The 21,269-nt window shown below is 39.6% G+C and overlaps 1 protein-coding gene across 5 annotated transcripts in view; it reads right to left on the bottom strand.

The window, feature by feature from the left end:
- Positions 1-17,396, bottom strand: part of LOC124967595 (monocarboxylate transporter 1-like) — a 30,126-nt gene extending 12,730 nt beyond the window's left edge. The window contains exon 1 of one of the 5 annotated variants that reach the window (XM_047530084.1): positions 16,852-17,396. The gene's annotated coding sequence lies outside the window, so the exon portion shown is untranslated. Of the gene's footprint in view, positions 1-10,114; positions 10,245-10,274; positions 10,294-16,851 lie in introns of those variants that run through there. The other 4 variants (XM_047530046.1, XM_047530100.1, XM_047530075.1 and 1 more) reach the window with 4 other exon arrangements.
- Between the last annotated feature and the right edge of the window lie 3,873 nt (positions 17,397-21,269).

Below are 21,269 nucleotides of genomic sequence, written 5' to 3'. Positions count from 1 at the left end.
TTTTGAGATAGGGTCTCACTGAGCTTCCCAGGATGCCTCAAATTGTGATCTTCCTGAGACACTGGGATGTAATTTCTTTGACTTACAGTATTCAGAGGCTTTTAAATTTTCAAAGGAAGTCTTTGGTTCAGACTTCCTCTCCACCTCACCCCCAGCTACTAAAGACTGAATCCAGGTCCTCATACATACTCCTAGTTAAGTGCTCTATCACTGAGCTACATCCCCAGCCCTTTTTAATTTTGAGGCAGGGTCTTGTTAAATTTCACAGGCTGGCTTTGAACTTGCAATCCTCCTGGCTCAGCCTCCCAAGTAGCTAGGATTACAGGTCAGTAGCTGGGATTACAGGAATTTGCCACCACCTCACCCAACTTTTATTTCATTTTACTGACTTAAAATTAGTCGAGTGCCCCTGAGTTCAATCCCCAGTACCACCCCCCAAAGTTAACAATACTATGATAAGAGAATAAGAGAAATCCAAGATGGTGGAACAGAGGAGGTCATATTCCCGGCTGCTCCATGGAGTGAAACCAAGAAAGCAGGAGGTAGCTTCTCTGCAAGGTGGGTGAACAAAAAAAAAAAGGGGGGGGGTACTTTACTGGAACCTAAAACTGGAGATTCAGAGCAGACTAGAGACACGGGAGGTTAGATATAATAAAATAAGAGAAAAATTCCCAGTGGCACAGCTACTGCCACAGCCAGGCCTGATGCTCCAGTCAGAGAGTTCCCTTCATGAGCATAGTAAAGGGATAAGGGAACTAAAGGAAGCTGCATTTTTGGGAGGCCAGAGGCACATCTGGGTACAGCGTGTTTAGAGACCAAGGACATTGCCCAGCAAACCTGAAGCTGTGGCCTGGTGGGGTGGGCAACTGAGGAAGCCAAATCCTGGCAAACCAAGTCTGACCTGAAATACAGGCCCAGTAAACACATGCTGCACGACATAGACTGTGCTTAAGTGAAAATCAAACGCAGTGGGAGGTTGGCATCAGATCTGCTATTTTGCTGCCGCCATTATTCTCCCTCCCGACAGCACTTTACAACCTAGATTGTTAGCCTATGAACTTCCTAACCAGTAATTGGTCCAGATTGTTAGCCCCTGAACCGTCGTTATTAGCCCGTGAAATTCCACTACTTAATAGCTCCCCGCCACCTTCTCTCTCTCTCCTCCTGGCTTTCATTCTCTCTTGTGTGCTCTCTCCCTTTCTCTCTCACCCTACAGGGAGCCAGTGTGCCTGTCCGCTTAATAAAATCTCTCGCGTGAGCTTCTGCATCCAGAGTTGTTTCTGGGTGATTTCAGGAGGTTTACACAGGGACACCCACCCGGTTCTAGCCCTCCCCCTCCAAAAGCCCACTACTTGCAGGACCAGCTGGAAGAGACCCATCTGGCTGGGAACGCAGAAGCTAGGTGGGAGAGATTGTTTGGCGACTGAACTCGAGACCAGGAAAAATAGGGTCTGCAGGTGATGTAGGGGATTAAGAATTGGCTCCTACACCACATGAGTGTAACCCAGGGCAGATCCCTGGAGTAATGTCTTCCAGCAATGAACCAGGAAGTACTGGGCGCTGGAGGTGCCCTGATTTAAGATCTCCAGATCAATTGGCATCCAGCAAAGAGCCTGGAGCCCATTTAAGCCTAAACCCCGCCTGCAGGATCTCTACCTATGGGATTATCTCTCTCACTCCAGCAATCCAGAGGGTGGAACATCACACTCCAGAAGACCCCACGTAAAACTGCTGAGAAGAGAAGCTAAGGATATTTTGAACTCCAACGGGAAGAATTCTTTTAACAAGATTTTTTTCATTTTTTAAAATTCTTTTTTACTGTTTAATTGTGATCTTAATGGTACATGCACATTTATACAGTTTCCTTTTTTTTTTTTTTCTTCTCATCTCTAGCATTTTGGAAGTCAGTTATTTTACATGGATTAGTTTTTTGTGAATGAGGATATTTGATTGCTATATTTTAGTTTTGTATTCTTTTATTTTTAGTTTTTAATTTTAAAAAGATTTTTTCTTTATAAATATATTTTTATCCCATTTCCCTTGATTCTCTTTTCTCCTGCGAACAGCCAATCTCTGTTGCTCTTTCACTCTTCCTTTAATCTTTTACTTCTGTCTTCTCTCCTCCTCCCTCACAGTCACATCCTATATCACTTCTGTTTTCTCTCCGTCCACCATTTGAAAATGTAAACCCTTTCGCGAACTTGCTGTTTTTACTACACTACAGGCAATAACTGATGATATCATTTCTGTTTATTATGATAATTAACATTGTAGACATCATAGTAGGAACTATTTGCTTTAATAATGTAAATTATTTGCATTGGTTATTATTTATCTCCCCTAAACAGTGAGGTACTGGAAACCTTCAGGGACACTGTAAGTCCACAGGGTAGAAACTCTACTGCCTCAGATTCACATTACTAGATGGATAGACACAAAAACAACATGAAAAAGCAAAGGAACAAACTGCCCCAAGCAAACCAAGATACTCCAATAACAGAATCCATCAACAACACAGTGGAAGAAATGTCAGAGAAGGAATTTAGAATGTACATGAACTAATCTGCGAAGTAAAGATAATGTAAGAGAGTAAATACAGGTAGCAAAATATCACTTCAATAACGAGAGAGATTTTGAAAACAAACAAACAGAAATCCTCAAAATAGAGGAAACAATAAATCAAATTGAAAATTCAATGGAAAGTATCACCAACAGACTAGACCATTTGGAAGACAGAACTTCAGACAGTGAAAACAAAATATATATGTAATCTTGAAAATAAAGTTGACCACTGAGAGAAGATGTTAAGAAACCATGAACAGAACTTGCAGGAATTATGGGGGTTTTAGTCACCTTTTTCACTCCTGGAACTAGAGGACCCAACCAGAACAACTGTAGAGGAGAAAAAGTTTATTTAGGGGCATAAAGTTTCAGAAGTCTCCATCCATAGATAGCAGGCTCCATTCTTTGGGGCTTAAGGTGAGGCTGAACATCATGATGGAGGAGCGTGGCAAAGGGAAGTAGCTCGCATGATGATCAGAAAACAGAGAGCTGCTACTCTCCAGATACAAAATATATACCCCAAAGCCACGCTGCCAAGTGCCCCCCTCCACCCTACCACTTCAGTTACCATTCAGTTGATCCCTATCAAGGGATTAATTCACTGATTGGGTTAAGAAAGCAACCTTTCTTGCTTTGTGTCACACTTGAGCTTTTGCAGGACACCTCATGTCCAAACCATAACAATGGAATAACAAGAGAAGACCAAATTTAAGATTTATCAGGATAGATGAAGGCACAGAGATACAAACCAAAGGAATGCACAATCTTTTCAATGAAATAATATAAGAAAAATTTCCCAAATTTAAAGAATGAAATGGAAAAACAAATACAAGAGGGTTACAGGACCCCAAATGTGCAAAATTACAACAGAGCCACATCAAGTCACAATATAATGAAAGGGATACAAATAGGAAAAGAAGAACTCAAACTATTACTATTTGCCAATGATATAATCCTATATTTAGAAGATCCAAAAAATTCCACCAAAGACATTCTAGAATAAATGAATTCAGCAAAGTAGCAGGATATAAAATTAACACCCATAAATCAAATGCATTTCTATACCTCAACAATGAATCCACTGAAAGAGAAATTAATAAAACTACCCCATTCACAATAGCCTAAAAAATATATATTTGGGGAGCAATCTAACAAAAGAAGTGAAAGACCTGTGCAATGAAAACTACAGAACACTAAAGAAAGAAATTGAAGACTTCAAAAGATGGAAAGATCTCTCATGCTCTTGGATAGTCAAAATTAACATTGTCAAAATGGCCATACTACCAAAAGTGTTATACAGATTTAATGCAATTCCTATTAAAATCCACATGCCATTCTTCATAGAAATAGAAAAAGCAATTATGAAATTCATTTGGAAAAATAAGAGACTCAGAATAGCCAAAGCAATCCTTAGCAAAAAAAAAAAAAAAAAAAAAAAAAAAGAAGTAGGAGACATCACAATACCAGACCTTAAATTATACTACAAAGCCATAGTAATAAAAACAGCACAGTATTGGCACCAAAACAGATACATAGACCAATGGTACAGAATAGAAGACACAGAGATAAACCCACATAAATGTAGTTATATCACACTAAACAAAGGTGCCCAAAATATACACTGGAGAAAAGAAATGGTCCTTGGAAAACTGGAAATCCTATGTAGCAAAATGAAATTAAACCCCTCTCTCTCACCCTGCACAAAAATCAACTCAAAGTGGACCAAAGACTTAGGCACTACAATAGAGACCCTGTGCATAATAGAAGAAAAAGTAGACCCAAATCTCCACCATGTAGGCCTACGAACTGACTTCCTTAACTAGACTCCTAAAGTGCAAGAAGTAAAATCAAGAATCAGTAAACAGGGGGCTGGGGCCATAGCCCAGTAGTAGAGTGCTTGCCTAGCATGTGTGAGGCACTGGGTTCAATCCTTAGCACTGCATTAAAAAAAAAAAAAAAAAAAAAAAAAAAAAACATACAAAATAAAGGCATGCTGTCTATCTACAACTAAAAACATTTTTTTAAAAAAAGAATCAACAAATGGGATGGAATCAAACTAAAAATCTTCTTCACAACAAAGGAAACAATCATGTGAAGAGAGAGCCTACAGAAAAAATTTTTACCACAAGCACCTCAGATAGAGCATTGATCTCCAGGATGTATTGAGAACTAAAAAAACAACACCAAAAATAATAATAATAACCCCATCAATAAATAGACAAAGGAACTGAACACGCACTTCCCAGATGAAGAAATACAATCCATCAACAAATATGTGAAAAAATGTTCAACATCTCTATCAATTACAGAAATGCAAACCAAACTACACTGAGATTCCATCTTGCTCCAGTCTGAATGGCAATCATTAAGAATACAAGCAACAATAAATGTTGGCAAGGATGTGGGGGAAAAGGCACACTCATACATTGCTGGTGGAACTGCAAAGTGATGCAATCACTCTGGAAAGCAGTATGGTGATTCCTCAGAAAACTTGGAATGGAACCACCATTTGACCCAATCATTTCACTCCTAGGTTTATACCCAAAGGACTTAAAATCAGCATACTATAGTGATGCAGCCACATCCATGTTATAGCAGCTCAATTCACATTAGCTAAACTATGGAACCAACCTAGGTGCCCTTCAACGGATGAATGAATAAAGAAACTGTGGTACATACACATGATGGAATATTACTCAGCCTTAATGAAGAATGAAATTATGGCATTTGCAGGTAAATGGATAGAAATGGAGAATATTATGCTAAGCAAAATAAGCCAATCCAAAAGAAACAAAGGCCAAATATTTTCTCTGATATGTGAATGCTAATTCACAATGAGGGCGGGGAGAATGGAGGTAATTTGAACCAAAGGGGAGTGAAGGAAGGGGAGGGGGCTTGCGGGTAGGAAAGATAGTAGAATTAACATCATTACCCTATGTGCATATATAACTACATAACCTGTATAATGCTACATCATGTACAACCAGACAAATGAGAAATTATACTCCATTTATGTGTCAAAATGCAGTCTACTGTCACGTATAACTAATTAGAACAAATAAAATATATGTAATACTATAAGATGACATGATTTTTGAAAATATTTCATGTATTCTCTAAAAGAATGCAGCTTTCTAGCTGTTGAGTATGACTTATTTGTTGAATTAGCTTTAAATTGTTTTATTCAAATCTCCTAAATCTTCATCAGTTTTCTTTTTTCTACTTCATCTATCATAATTGAAATTAAGTATATAAAATCTCCTAGTGATGATGTGTTTGTCATTTTTTTCACTTGAGTTTTGTGAATGGGGTAATTTTTATGAGCTTAGGTGATGAATCTTAATCATTAAGAAACCTGGAGCCTAGCTGGGTATGGTGGTGCATGCCACTTCCAGCAATACAGGAGGCTGAAGCAGGAGGATTGCAAGTTTGAGGCCAAACTCAGCAAATTAGGCAGGACCAAAGAAACTTAGCAAGACCCTTTCTCAAAATAAAAATTAAAATGGGCTGGAGATGTGGCTCAGTGGTAAAGCATCCCTGGGTTCAATCCCTAGAACAACAACAAAATTATTAAAAAATTAATAAAAAATTTCTGACACTTGTTTTAATTGACAAATAATGTATATTTATAATATACATATTGAGTAATGGCTGAATGGAGCTAATTAACATGCACTACTCATACAACTTATTTTTTGGTGAGAAAATTTATAATCCACTCAATTTTTAAATATATTTTATTATTATCTATAGTTACCAAATTGTTCAAAAGATCTCTCAAACATTTTCCTCCTAACTGAAATTATGTGTCCTTTGGCCAACATTCCACCCATTCTTGCCTCCCATCCCCAGCTCCTGGCAACCACCATTCTACTGTTTTATGAGTTGGACATTTTTAGATTTCACATATAAGTGAAATCACGCAGTGTCTTCCCCTTTTTTGGGGCGGGGGGTGGGTGGGTACCAGGGATTGAACTCAGGGGCACTTAACCAATGAAGCATATCCCCAGTCCTTTTTTGTATTTTATTTAGAGACAAGGGCCTCACTGAGTTGCTGAGGCTGGCTTTGAACTCAAGATCCTCCTGCCTCAGCCTCCTGAGCAGCTGGGATTGTGTGCCATTGTGCCTTGCAGTATTTGTCTCCCTTTGCTTGGCTTATTGCATTTAATATAATGTTTTCCAACTTTGTTCATGTAGTCGCAAATGACAGAATTTCCTTCTATTTAAAGTCTAATAGTATTCTATTGTGTATGCATACCACTAGACCCTGTTTCTTAATTTTCTATTTTGTGCTGGACACTTATAAGTTCATGTCCTTCTTTCTGTTTTGAGAATGTCAAACATGCCCTTTAGGGGTTCTAAACATGCAAAATTCCCTGGAATTTTGTTGACCCAGATATCACTTCAATTCAAATGTTCACATATCAGTGAGTTTTTCTCTGGGCCATTCTAGATTAAATAGCAACCTCTGGCTTTCACTTACCTTGCTTTATCTAAATCTATCTTGCTTCCCCTACCTTGTACTATCTAAAAGACTAAATAAGACTAATGACTCATTTAGTGTTTTCCCGAAGTAAGCTTATATCACTTTACTTGATAAATTTAATACTCTCAACATTGTGAAGTAAACACTATTAATACTCCCAAGTTAGAGTTAGGTGAACTGAGGAACAAAAGGATTAAGTAACTTGCTCAAGGACATGGCAGAGCTGGGATTCAAACCCAATCAGAATGGCTTCCAAATCTCTGCTCTCAAGCACTAGGCCATGCTGCCTTCTATTATTGTCAGTTTCTCTCTACATCAAACATCACACCAAAAGTAACCGCATGAAAACAGGGACTTTTTGTTTGTTTGTTTACAATGCAATATCCCTAGCCCCTTGGTATTTAGTCAAGGTCAACAAGGATCTGATGAATGAATAAAGGGGAAAGGCGATCTGGGCAGAAGGGAACATGGATGCTGGGCAGACCTTAAATATGCATGTCACACACACCCTCGTATGTTAATACCCTGCACACCAGTGCCACGTCAGTATCTTTATTACATGCTTAGAATGATGCATGCAATCACATATTTCAAGTTCAAATCACTGGTCAAACCAGAAACCTGGGAGCCGTGCTTCTCTCATTTGCTCTTGTGCCCCACATCTGCCCAATCTGAATAGCTCCTGAATCTGTCATCCTTGCCACTCTCAACAACCACTACACCTTTGTCACCATCTCCCACGAGCTAATGCAACAACTTCCTAATTAGTCTCCTGCCTTCCTCCACCTTTCCTTCACCCCATTTCATTTTCCACATTGCAGCCCAAAGGATCTTCTCAAAGTAAAACCTGGTCATTTCGCTCCTGTTCATAAACCTGTTTTATGGATCCAGATATACCACCCTCAGAACAACATCTTAATAAGGTTGTTCCAAACCTACTGTGTTCCATACCGAGTGTAATCCCACCCTTGCTTACCTCTCCAACTTCATCTCTCCTGATTTCCATGCTACACCATGCTCCAGCCATAACAGCACTAGAAGTTCTGAGGGCCATGCTCTCTCATCTTCTGCCTTTTGTACATTTCTGTTCCTTGTGCCCCAAGCTGGCTCTCCCATCACTTGACTGACTGCTTGCTGTCTTCAAATGTCATTTTCACTTAGCTGGCAAGGGCAAGCTAGGTGTCTCTACTGTGTGCACCCACAGGACCCTAGCCTTACTCCTGTCATAACACCTATGTTGTGGTATCATTTCCTGTTTGTCTCTCTCCCACTAAATTTCCTATGGCCTTGTGAGTACAGACTGTATCCAGTGTGTTTAATGACATGCTCCCACTGACCAGAAGTTTCCAGCAGATAGGAGGTAATTATATTCATAAAGTTAAATGAAGACCATTTTATAAATGAAGAGGTACCCCAAGTTGTTAAGTGGTAGAGTGCATATCCAAATCCAAATCCATCTGGTTCCAAAACACATGTACAGAGCCTTATTTTTAAAAGGGGAGGGACAAAAACTCTTAAGAGACTGCTGGGTAGATTTTGTTGTTGTTATATTTTTGTGGTACTGGGGACTGAACCCAGAGCCTAGTGCATGATAGGCAAGTGCTCTACCACTAAGCCATGTGTACAGCCCATGGGTTGATGATTTTAATGGTAATCCTATTTACATATTAAGTACAGCACTCCTAAACAAAATCACTGAAAATAAACATTAATATATGAGTAAGAGTTTGTTATGACCAGATTCACAATATCAAAACAAATATATCTAGATTACTGTATAGTTTTTTCTATTTAATATGGGACTAGCTCAATGGCAGAGCACTTGCCTAGCATTCATGAGGCTCTGGATTCTATCCCCAGTACTGCAAAAAGAATTTAAAAAAAAAAAAAAAAAAAAGGAAGAACAAATATAAAACTTTTTCTTTCAGTATTGGGGATTGAACTCAGGGCCTCACACATGATAGAAAAGTACTCTGAGACTGAGCAAAGTCCCCAGCCTTTTTAATTTTGAGACAGTCTCTCTAAATTGCCCAGGCTGTCCTTGAATTTGCAATCCTCCTGCCTCAGCCTCCTGAACAGCTGTAATTACAGGCATGTACCACCATGCCCAGCTTTATAAACAGTTTTACAATGTTTGAAGTATACTATAAGATCATCTGGTCCTCACTTGTATAAACCCATGTTTTAAATATTAAGTATGCTTTAATAGTCACTACTAATACATAATTAAATTCAGACCATTTGGTATCAGAATTGACTTTAATCAAATACACAGTACTTTACTTTTTAAAAGGATGGTCATCCCAATATTCAGAAAATGCTTTATCCTAGATTGTTGATAAATACAAAATACGAAAAGTCTTCCTATGGAGTTGGTTATCTCCAATGTCTACACATGTACACAGGTATCTAAGAAGTGTTAACTTATTTTGTAATCTGCCATTGCCACCACAAATAGAAGAACCTGGGCAAATTTTTCAGAATGCTGTTCCTCCAGAAGAATCTGAGATTTCTTCCAAGCATTTCCTTGAGAGGTTTCAGCCTGCCCCATACTTTACCAGGAACTCCTGGCCAGAGAAACAGGACTGAGCTATGACCAGGGCCAGCCAGTTCCACTGGCATATCCCTGTTTGCAGGATCCTAGATACCACCAGATGGCTTCAGGTTCTCTAAAATGATTTGGGACCAATGGCTCAACTTGGAACAGCTCTTACATTTCCTTTAACATTCAGAACTTCCCTAGTAGCTGCTATAGCCCAGAAACTGATAAGAACCAAATCTGAACAAGAGGCAACCACAGTCCTAGGACCTGACAGCAATTATAAACTCATCTCCTTCAGAGATTTCCCCCTAATTATTTTGATTATTCATCAGAATAGGTAAGAATATGCCATGAAATCATTAGAAATACATTCCCTTTCCCATTCACTGATGAAGCAAAGAAAGTTAAAGTCCTTGAGGGAATAGAGAACCTATCCTCCACTTCCCCTGCAAGAGATATGACTGGTAAAGGACTCATTTGTTTCCCCCAAAACCACTGGACCCCAGTATCCCAGAGCATATCACCTTTGGTAAAAGTTGGTTCTGATATAGGAACTTGGTCCCTGGCTTGGTTTCTGCTTTTGCTCTGGAGTTGTGTCCCATCCCAGAATATTCATTGCATAAGATCTTTTTAGAGTTACCAGATTAATTTTCTTTCATAATTATAAGTTTTTATAAGACTTACTTTTAGCGTGGAGCAGTAAAAAAACATCAAGCAAAATACTGGGTGAGCCCAGCCCATTGGCAGGCAGAGGGAGGTGCAGGAAGATAGGTCAGGCTGGGGCTGGGCACTGCCATCGCTGGAGGGCATGAATGTTCTACCTCCTCTCCAGCTGCACGGCAAATCTCTGAATAATGAAGAAAACTTCAAAGTGTTTGGAAATGATTATAAAGTTGTTGTGATAGTACTTGAAGAGACTGATCCTTTTACAGGAACAGTTATGAATTTAACCAACCTCATGAAGTACACAAAGGATGCAATTATGAAGCCCCTTGATCATAAGAATCTGGATCTGGATGTGCCATGCTTTGCAAATGTTACAAGCATGATAGAAAATGCAGTATATTATATATCTGGGAAAACCTTCAGAAATTTCTTCTTGTGAGCATTCTTTATAGCTTAAAAGTATGTGGAACTGACAAATAATATTATAGTTCACAAGGGAGAACAAACTCTTAGGGATTAGTACTATTGAAAGACTAATTTCTTTCAATATTTGAAAAAGTACTTTATCCCCTTGAACTGTTAAGAAATCATTACATAATTGTTATACCTCCACATTGTGTTTTGGAGTCCCTGCTTTATTGAAATAATTTTAAGAGCTGTTATAAATCTAAGTCTGGAGTGGGGGCTGTGGCTCACTGATAACTTAGTATGTGCAAGGTCCTGGGTTTGGATTTAATCCCTTGCACCAAAAATACAAAAACAAAATAACTTAATTTTAAAAACAAACTTCTAATGTGCTAGGGAGATAGCTCGGTTGGTAGAGTGCTTGCCTAGCACATGTGAAGCACTGGGTTCGATCCTCAGCACCACATTAAAAATAAAGTTAAAAAAAATTTTTTTTAAACTTGTAATGCATCCTGAATATCATTTGAGAGTCTTTTATCTAAAGATTAAAAATCACTTCATTTTTAAGGAAAAAAAAAAAAAAAACTGTGGAAGATAAAAAGTTCTTTTATACCATTTTGTCTTCTCTTTAACCTGACATCTGATTTACTTTGAAGAGAACAAGGTAAGCTGGGCATGGTGGTGCATGTCCTGTAGTCTCAGTTGCTCAGGAGGGTAAGGCACAATCCTAAGTATGAGGGCAGCCTACACAACTTAGTGAGACCCTGTTTCAAAAAACAGAACTAGGTATGTATAAATATGCCTCCCAAGTTTGCAGTCTTCCAACTGTTTTGTCCCCAACAGAACTTTAGAAAATATGTACTCCCTCACCCATTCATGACTCAAATTTGTAAGTTTAATAGTAGCAAATATATAATTTCTGGAATACTATAAATTGTGTTATTGTGAAAAGCAGGCTGTGTCCTGCTCTGAGTTACACCATGATGTATAAAACAGCAGTTTTCAGGCTGTGCCTAAAGTTGATTTACTCCATTTTTAAAGCAGTAGTTTGACATGAGCTATTTTGTTTTGAGTCTAAGTGCTGAGGTAGAATGACTCTATACCTTGTTTGTACCAGTAAACAACTACCATCTGCCTGATAAAGTACAAACTGATTAAAAAATTAATCTGCCAATAAGAATGACCACCTGTGGACTTACTGAATTAATCAGAAGCACACAGACACATGGGCATAGCAAACTCATATCAAAATATCCAGGCCCAGGTCAGGCATGGTGTGCACACCTGAAATCCCAGTGACTTGGGAAGCTGAGGCGGAGGATTATAAGTTCAAAGCCAGCCTCAGCAACTTATTGAAGCCCTAAGCAACTTACTGAGATCCTGACTCAAATTAAAAATTTAAAGAAAGGACTAGGGATAGGAGTCAGCAGTTAAGCACCTGAGTTCAATCCCCAGTACCAAAAAAAAAAAAAAAAAAAAAAAAAAAAAAACAAAAAAGAAAGAAAGAAACAGGCCTGTGAGCTCATCTAACACACCAGACAATCGAATGAAGCAACTCCCTTACTCGAGGTTCATAACAGGAGGAGTACCCCAAGACTGAACCCAGCAGCATCCTAACCCCATAACCTGGTCAGTCATCACAACCTTGCCCGGGAAAATTGCCACAGTAACCAAGCTATGATTTCCTGTTTCTACTGGGCTGCAGCAGTGTGGGGTTTCTCCTGCCTGTGATAGATCATGCACAGCCCATTCCAAGCTGACACTCTGAAAATGAAGCTGCCATCTATCCATCCATCTATCCAGACCTTGGCCTAGAATAAGTTCCTCCAATTTGCCAGCTCTGCGTCCAGAACAAGTTCTTCAGTTGGTTTGTAATCTTATTTAACCACCTACAGTGACTCTGCATTAGTATCTGCTCTTTGTCTTGGGTCTGTGTCTGCTCTCTGCCTTTGCTCTCAGATCAACCTCTGAAACCCTGAGGCTGCCTTAACCCTTTCTTAGTCTTTCTGTAACCTCTATATGCAATTGTGTGAAGTGTTATGTGTGGCTTGGGTATTATACCTATTAAAAATTAAGACTGGAATAAAAGAACCTATGATCATCTGGCTTATGACTACTAGGTGACCCACAAGTATTTAGTGAACTGCCATTGACGAAAGTGGTGTAGTCTGTGAATTTATTATTCAAGAAATTCAGACTTTTTGGAAGACACGAACATGTTTGGTCTATGTTAATAACAGCTCACGACAGTTATATGTTCCTTAAATACATCTTTGTCAAAACCATGGCGATCGGTTCATTTCAGTTCATTGTCAATGGCCACTAATTGTCCAGTCCTTTTATTCAAAGCAGTGGGTTGATAAACATTCCTGTTAAAACCACCACTCTTTTCCAAATTCTAAGATGGACAGAAGACAGAAGTTTGTTGTCCGGGTGAAATAAGGTCCTGCCACTTCAGTAATTTTCTCTGGCATTAGCCATTCTGGATCTCCATCCCCTTTTTAAAAAATATTTTTTTAAAAAATTTAATACTCTGGAGAAGTACACCAGAGTAAAAATCTGGATGAGTGAGGAAGTTTTTCTTCTGTAAGGAGGGAAGAGGACTTGTGACATGAGTTGGGAAGAGATCCTGAGGCATCAATTCTCATCTCAGGGAAATCATTTTATTTTATTTTATTTCACTTTATTTTTTGGGGGGGAGGAGATGCTGGGGATGAAACCTTTGGACTCACACATGCTAAGCACACACTCTACCACTTAGCTACATCCCTAGATTCTCAGGAGAGTCAATTTAAAATCACCATACACATAAAACTGAGGATCTACAGAATAATTCTCTAAAATTATACCTCCATTTGAAACTAAAGGTTACTTTCCCTGAGGTATTTCTAAAATTTCCACTGGAATTACAGAAATCATAATCTCTGTTCAAAGGTTAAACAGAAATGCTCCATGGCAGGTATTTTACAAGTTTCCTTCTGAATTAAAATTTTAAAAATGATTAAGATTACTTTATTCCAGAAAATTTACATATAAATTTCCTCTAATCAAGTAGAACTATTTGAAATATTAAGGTTCACTTGGAAAGGCTAACACAATACACTGGATTATAATCAAATTTGAACTTAGTTGCCAGGTATGATTTGTCAGTTTGTTTTTAAAAAGTCATACTTTTTGACCACTAAAAACTGTCTCCAGTCTTAACAGGTAGCATTTTATTGTATTGAAACCTTATTCTACAATGCCAAAATTATATTTAAAATAGCTAGTATCCTAAGAAAGTAAATGAAATAAAAGCATCTAAAAGAAAAGTTATGGGACATGGACCCAACACAATCCTACTAAATTGGCAAATTATTGTCTTCGTTACTTGCAATTTTTTTAATGCTGGTATGAATTTTTAAATACAAACCCTTTTTTAAAAAGGATGCAAGAATCTGAAGAAAAAATGAAAAAAGGAGAATACAAAACTATTAAGACTTTGATACAATACAAGAGAGTTTTGTTTGGCAGAACTCCAGTTTATACTCCAGAATATAATTTGTAAACATCATTTTTTGTAGCAATCCAGAGCATATTCTCCAAATCAAAACCAAGTATACTCTTTTAACCTATTAATTTATGATTGACATTGTCCCAGGGTTTGAAGCAGAAATATATTGGTTCATTTAAAATAACAAACAAGGGGCTATGGTTGTGGTTTAGCGGTAAAGTGCTTGCCTGGCATGTATGAGGCACTGGGTTCGATTCTCAACACCACATATAAATAAATAAATAAAATAAAGGTCCAAAACTTTTTTTTTAAATGTGAAAAAATAAAATAACAAACAAGTATGGTGTTAGAGTTCTGGTCATCTTCTTTACTGCTTTTGATTAGAAACAGGTACCATCACTGCACACAGTGGAGCACACCCATAACCCCAGCAACTCAGCAGTTTAAGGAAGGAGGATCAAAAGTCAGAGGCCAGTCTGGGCAGCTTAGTGAGACTCCGTCTCAACATAAAATAAAAGGGGTTGGAGGCATAGCTCAATGATAGTGTTTATCTAGCATGTGTGAGGCTCTGGATTCAATCTCTAGTACCTGCCCCCACCCCACACACACACACACACAAAATATGCCACCACTAGTTCCCACCTCCTCACATTCAGGTCTCTTGAGGCCTATTGGAAAATAAGTCCTACAAAGAGGAACAAAACAGAGAATGCTGTTTTTCCTTTACTTTGGTGGGGAGGCGGGGGATGAATTTACTCAGAGTAATATTTAACACTATGGTTTTATAGCTAAGTTTCTTAATAGTGTTATATTTCATAAGTTTTTTCTTCTTTTTTGCAGTGCTGGAGATCAAACCCAGGGCTATGCATTCCAGGCAGATGCTCTACCACTTAGTCATATCCCAAACCCTATAATAAGTTTTATGAAAAAATATCTCATGAGTTTTGATGATTAAAACCACATATTAACATTTTATTTGAAAGCTTTATTCACCATTCTGAAAGTTTGCATCCCAAATTTGAGACTCTTAAATTTGTCTCTCCTAGCACTTTCCTGTACATAGTTGTTTACTATTCCATGAATGAATCTGAACAGCATTACTATTGCTCATGTGAGCTCAACCTCAAAGAAGGAACAAAGTTGTTTTGTTTCTGTAGAATACACAACAATTCACAAAAGACTAATATACTGAGTATTGTTTGTCTAGGATAAGGACCAGTTATACTAAGTGCAGCTAAATGGTTATTTGCAAACCTGTTTTGGAGGGTATTTTTCACACTAAAGAAGTATTTAAAAGGACGTTTTGTTGCTTTAAAGTGCATTACAGGTGAAATTTAAGTGTATGAATGCTGCCAACATAAATCCTAGACTATACATCATTAAGATAATAATCACACCGATACTGCTTGTAATCCCAGCAGCTGGGGAAGCTGAGGTAGGAGGCTTATCAGCTCCAGCTCAGCCTGGGCAACTAAGGGAGACCCTACCTCAAACTAAAAAATAAAAAGGACTAATAAAAGACTAAGCAACCCTGTGCTCAATACCCATTGCCCTAAAAAAATAAAAATCACTCACTGTACTTTTATAAAGTATACTTACAGTAAAATTTCAACACTATTTCATTTTCCAAACAAAGTTAGTAAACCATTATATACTCCCCTACTCTCTACTGAATTTTCTTTTTTTTTTTTTTCGCGGTACTGGGGTTGGAACCAGGGCCTTGGTGCTTGCGAGGCAAGCACTCTACCCACTGAGCTATATCCCCAGCCCTCTCTGAATTTTCTAAATGACAAACTACAAACACCAGTATGGTACAATCACGGTAGAGGAAGGTAAACACGAGTAATTTCTAATCTGCAGAGCAGAAATGAGCAGATATTCCAAATCTGAGGTTCATCAATCTCTGACTTAGGTCAATAGCCACCACAAAGGCCTGCATTAAAAGTGAGGCTCAAAACAAAGTTTGGAGCTACTTTAGGAAATGTGACTGATGTGCCCCACAACGTTAGGATCACCAAGTCTCAGAAGTACACCCACTGTTCACTTAACTATGTGTTATGGGAACTACAAAGTTTGTTTACTTCCTTACAGAAACTTACAATCCGTTTAGGGAAAGCACACAAAAATAATACAAGGATGACAACACACAAACACACGGGACAGGGATGGGTAAGATGTGAGGATAAAAGGGAATTTCTTTCTACAGGTAGCACAGAGTTAGGAAGAATCCTGAATGGGGGAGAACTTCTCCTGTCAGGGAGAATTACGGGAAGGGGAACAAGTAGTGCTCAAAGACTGGAAGGTGACGGGTGGCATGCTTCGAAGTCCAAAACAATCCGCACCCCATCACCACACGCCCCAAAACAACCTGCCTGAGAGAGCCTGGAAGGCAGGAGGCTAATGGACCCTATTTGTTTTTACAGCCCATTCATTATTCTTCCAGATCAAAGCATTTCCAGTGGGGACGAGGTCATCATCCCGGGTCACCATGGTCACATTCCTCTCCCAAGCCAACGTCCAGACACCTGACTGCACTTCCTCCACCAACGCCGCGCTTCGGGGCCACGCGGCTGCTCGCGGCCACGAAGCCCTCGCCGAGCCGCCTCTCTCCCCCGGAGACAAAGGTCTCCGCTCTCTCGAGGGTCCACGCGACCCCACCGGGGCGGTGAGGGCGCCGTGGGCCGCGATCCAACTAACCGTTCTGCGCGCGGATCGCGGCGCCGACGCGAGACGCGGCGAGCGGCAGCGCTCTGGGTGCCCGGCGCTGGGGCGCTGGGGCTCGGGGCTCGGGGCTCGGGGCTCGGTTCCAGCGGCAGCGCGGCAGCCTCAGAGCCCGCGGGGCCGGCGCATGCGCACAGGCGCGGCGCGAAACCTGCTAGGTGGTCCACTGCGACGACTCCTCCCGCCGCGACTCTCCCCGCCGCCTCTGAGCGTCCGGGACCCCAGCCCCGGACTCCCGGCTGGGTTTCTAACCAAAAAAAGGGAAAAGCCGCCGCGGGGCGGGACCCTGAGTGTGGGGGGCGATGGGCGCGCGGAGTAGCCTGGAAGCGACTGGAAGAGGCTGCGCAGCGTTTGAATGGACGCGGCGCAGCGCGGACCCGGGAAAACGCCCGGGCTGCGCACCCGCGTGCACCTGGCTCCCGTGCGGGCCTGGCACTGGAGTGCAGTGACCTCGGGGAAGTGAAACCCCCGGGGCCTGTTTCCTCTCTAAAATGGCAACAGAGAACCGACTTAGGCTCGTAGGAAGTTTTGATGAGAGAATCTATGAATCTTTCTCACCACGCTGCCTGGGCTGTGGCATTTGATGAATGGTATACAGTCAAGTCGGTCAGGAGAGCAGGTAAGAGGGTAGGGAGACTGGCCTGATGGGGTAGGGCGTGTCCAAAGGAAAAGGAGTCATGAGCATGCAAAGAGGCCACATTTTTATGGACACTGCATGTCTGGGTCAAAAGAGAATTACAGCTAAAGATGTTGGGAGAACAGATAATGCCAGGTGCATCCCCTGAATCATTTGAGTAATCTTAACCCTATGAAGTAAATGCTACAGCAAACTTTTTATAAATAAAGGCTCAGAGGCTCAAAGAGGTCAAGTAACTTTCCAGAAGTCAGGGAGCTAGGAGGTGGCTAACATTTGGAGTCACAAGAGCCATTATAGAATTTTTTAATTTGTTCTAATTAGCTATACATGACAATAGAATGCATTTTGACACATTACACATAAATGGAGTATAACTTCTCATGAGTCTGGTTGTACATGATGTAGAGTTACACATGTCATGTAATCACATATGCACCTAAAGTAATAATGTCTGATTCATTCTACCATCATTTCAACCACCATGCCCCCTCCCCTCCCTTCCATCATAGATTCTTGACCAAATCTAAAAACCAAAGTGTGTCTGTTGAAATGGTGGAGTTAAATAATCATGGAATGTCTCTGAGACTTTTGAGAAATAACAAATAAGTATGAGTCAAAGGCTCTACCTTGACAAAGCTTAAATTGCTTGAGGAGACTGAGTCAGGCTAAATCAACCAGCATTTGTTGAGCACTTGCTACATACCAGGACCCTGCCCCATCCCTCATGTCTTGGTCCCTCCCACTTTTCCTTCTGACCCCCACTAATTTTCACAATTTCACAACAACCCTACTAGGTAGGCCTTACAGTTTTTGTTTGCAAATGAAGAACCTGAGATTAAAGAGGAGTAGGGATTGAGGGGTCAGGTCCTGAGAGGTCCCATATGCTTTCTCTCACTCTTTTATACAACAAAAAGTTCTCAGTAACAACTCAACATGGTGCAATTTGTCGCCAATTACTGCAAGTAATTGCATTTCATGTTTGAAAAATGCAGAAAGAGGAAGGGACTTGAGGTCAGTAGGGTGACCAGGACTTTGAACAGCAGTGGTTTAGAATCATTAGGGTGGCATTCAGGGTTGACCGTAGAGAACTAGGAGGACAGATTAAGGGACTGATTAGAAGTGAATCTATAAAGTCCTTTAGTGTGTGATGACAGTAGAAAGAGTAAAAGTAATTCTTGGGAAACCTCTTAAGGAAAGCTTAAAAAACAGGTTTAGAATATGGATTGAGCAGCCAGACTGCCCAGTTTCTAAAAGGGAAAATACACATTCCACAGAATTGTTATGGGAATAAAATTGGTACTTGTAAATCACATGAACCTGGCGCATTCCAAGGGCTGAATAAGCAAGCATGTGTTAAAAATTAATATGCAGAAAATTAAGAACACAATTATTTTAGCATCCAAAAGAATAAAGTATCTAGGAGGATATATTTAAGGAAGTTGCAAAAAGTTTAGGCAACTATCCAGTCTGTGGGAACATTCCCCACAAAATAGTTCTTACTTTAGGCAAGAGCTGCCAGTTCAAGATTTCAGGCCAGCAAAATACAGATTTGGGGGTTTCTATGATCACTCTCAGGCTCAATAATTTGCCAGGATGTCTCAACTTATTGAAAGCTACTACACTCAAGTTTATGTTTACTATAGGGAAAGGTTACCTTAAAATTAACCAAGAGCAATACAGGATAAAACCTAGGAGGGGTTCAAATGCAAAGTCTCTGATCATCCTCTCCCTATACAGTCCTAGACAGCACTACCTCCTCTAGGCTATGATGTGTGACAGTGCTCAGAAAGTATTGCCAAGCAGGAAAGACCACTCAAGCTCTAGTATCTAGAGATTTTATTGAGGTTTCATTACCTCAGCATGGATCATTGCCTGTGTGGTTGAATTCAGCCTCCAATCCCTCTCACCCCTCTAGAAGTCCGAATGCTATCAAGGGACTCATTGCCCCATTCTCTTATCACATGGTTAATCTTTCTGGCATTGCCAGTCCCTCCCCCAAGTCATTCATTATATTAATTATCAAAGGTCCCGCATGATTAATGTCCATAGCACAAACTAATAAGTGTGGTTTGAGGAGCCTATACATGGCAAGAGTTTTAGAAGTCACATCCTGGGAACCAGGACAAAGGTTAGATCTTCCTTTAAGTGAGGCTGAGTCAGGATGACTGAGAGTTCAAAGCCAGCCTCAGCCAAAGCGAGGAACTAAGAAACTCAGTGAGACCCTGTCTCTAAATAAAATACAAAATAGGGCTGTGGATGAGGCTCAGTGATTGAGTGCCCCTGAGTTCAATCTCTGGTACTTACTGCCCTGCAAGAAAAAGAAAAGAAAAGAAAGAAAGGAAGGAAGGAAGAAAGAAAGAAAGAAACAGTCTTCAAAATCATATGGAATTCCAAATAGTCAAAAGAGTATTGAAAAAGAACAAAGTTGGGAGCACACACTTTTCAATATCAAACTGTACCATAAAGCTACAATGATTAAAACAGTGTGGTGCTGGCATAATAACAGACATAGAGACCAATAGACTGGAATTGAGAGTCCAAGAATAAACATATCCATCTACAGCCAATTGACTTTTTAAAAGCATGCCAACCATTTTATGGGAAAAGAAAACTCTTCAATGAATGTTGGTAAGGACAACTAGATATTCATATGCAAACGTATGATGTTGTGTCCCTGGCTCAAAACATATCTCAAAATGGATAACTAACAAAAGAGCCAAATGACAAGATCTTAGAAGAGAACATAGACATAAATCTTTAAGACCTCAAAATTGACAATGGATTCTTAGATTTAAAAAAAAAAAAAAAAAAAAGAGAAGCAACAAAGGAAAAAGACAAATTGGACTTCAACAAGATTAAAAGCTCTTGGGCATCAAGGTACAATCAACACTGTGAAAAACAAACTAGAGAATAGAAGAAGGTATTTACAAACCATATATCTGATAAGGATCTCATATCCAGAATATGTAAAGAATTCTTAAAACTCAACAATAAAAAATAACCCAACTAAAAATGGACAAAGGACTTGAATAGACATTTCTCCAAAGAACACATGCAAGTAGCCGAAAGCACATGCTCAGAGTCATTAGTCATTAGAGAAACACAAATCAAAGCCACAGTGAGATGCCATTTTGTACTTACTAGTGTGACTATAAATTTTTTTAAATTGTAGATGGACCCAATACCTTTTTAAAATTTATTTATTTTTATGTGGTACCGAGGATCGAACCCACTATCTCACAGGTGCTGAGACCCTATCTCTCAATAAAATACAAAAACAGGCTGGTGATGTGGCTCAGTGGTTAAGCACCCCTGGGTTCAATCACCAGTACCTTCCCCACCCCACCCCCCCAAAAAAGAAAAAAATGCAGCCACCATGAAAAATAAATAGTTTGGCAGTTCCTTAAAAAGTAAGAGAAATACCATATGACTGAGGAATTCCACTAGCTATATATCCAAAAGAAAACAGGTATTGAAGCAAATATTTATATAGAAATGTTCATAGCAGCACAGTTCACAACAACCAAAGTTGGAAACAATTCAAATGTCTGGCCATAGGTGCATGGATAATTAAATGTGAGATATCCATACAATGGAATATTATTCAGCCATAAAAAGGAAGTACTAATAAGTGCCACAACATGGATGAATCTTGAAAATATGTTAAGTGAAAGCAGTCAGACACAAAAGGTTTCAAATTGTATGATTTCATTTTAAGAAATATCCAGAACCATTACCATAGAGACAGAAAGCACAT

The sequence above is a fragment of the Sciurus carolinensis genome, chromosome 1 (assembly GCF_902686445.1).
Source record: "Sciurus carolinensis chromosome 1, mSciCar1.2, whole genome shotgun sequence".
Classification (NCBI taxonomy): Eukaryota; Metazoa; Chordata; class Mammalia; order Rodentia; family Sciuridae; genus Sciurus; species Sciurus carolinensis.
This window is presented reverse-complemented; position numbering and strand designations above follow the sequence as displayed.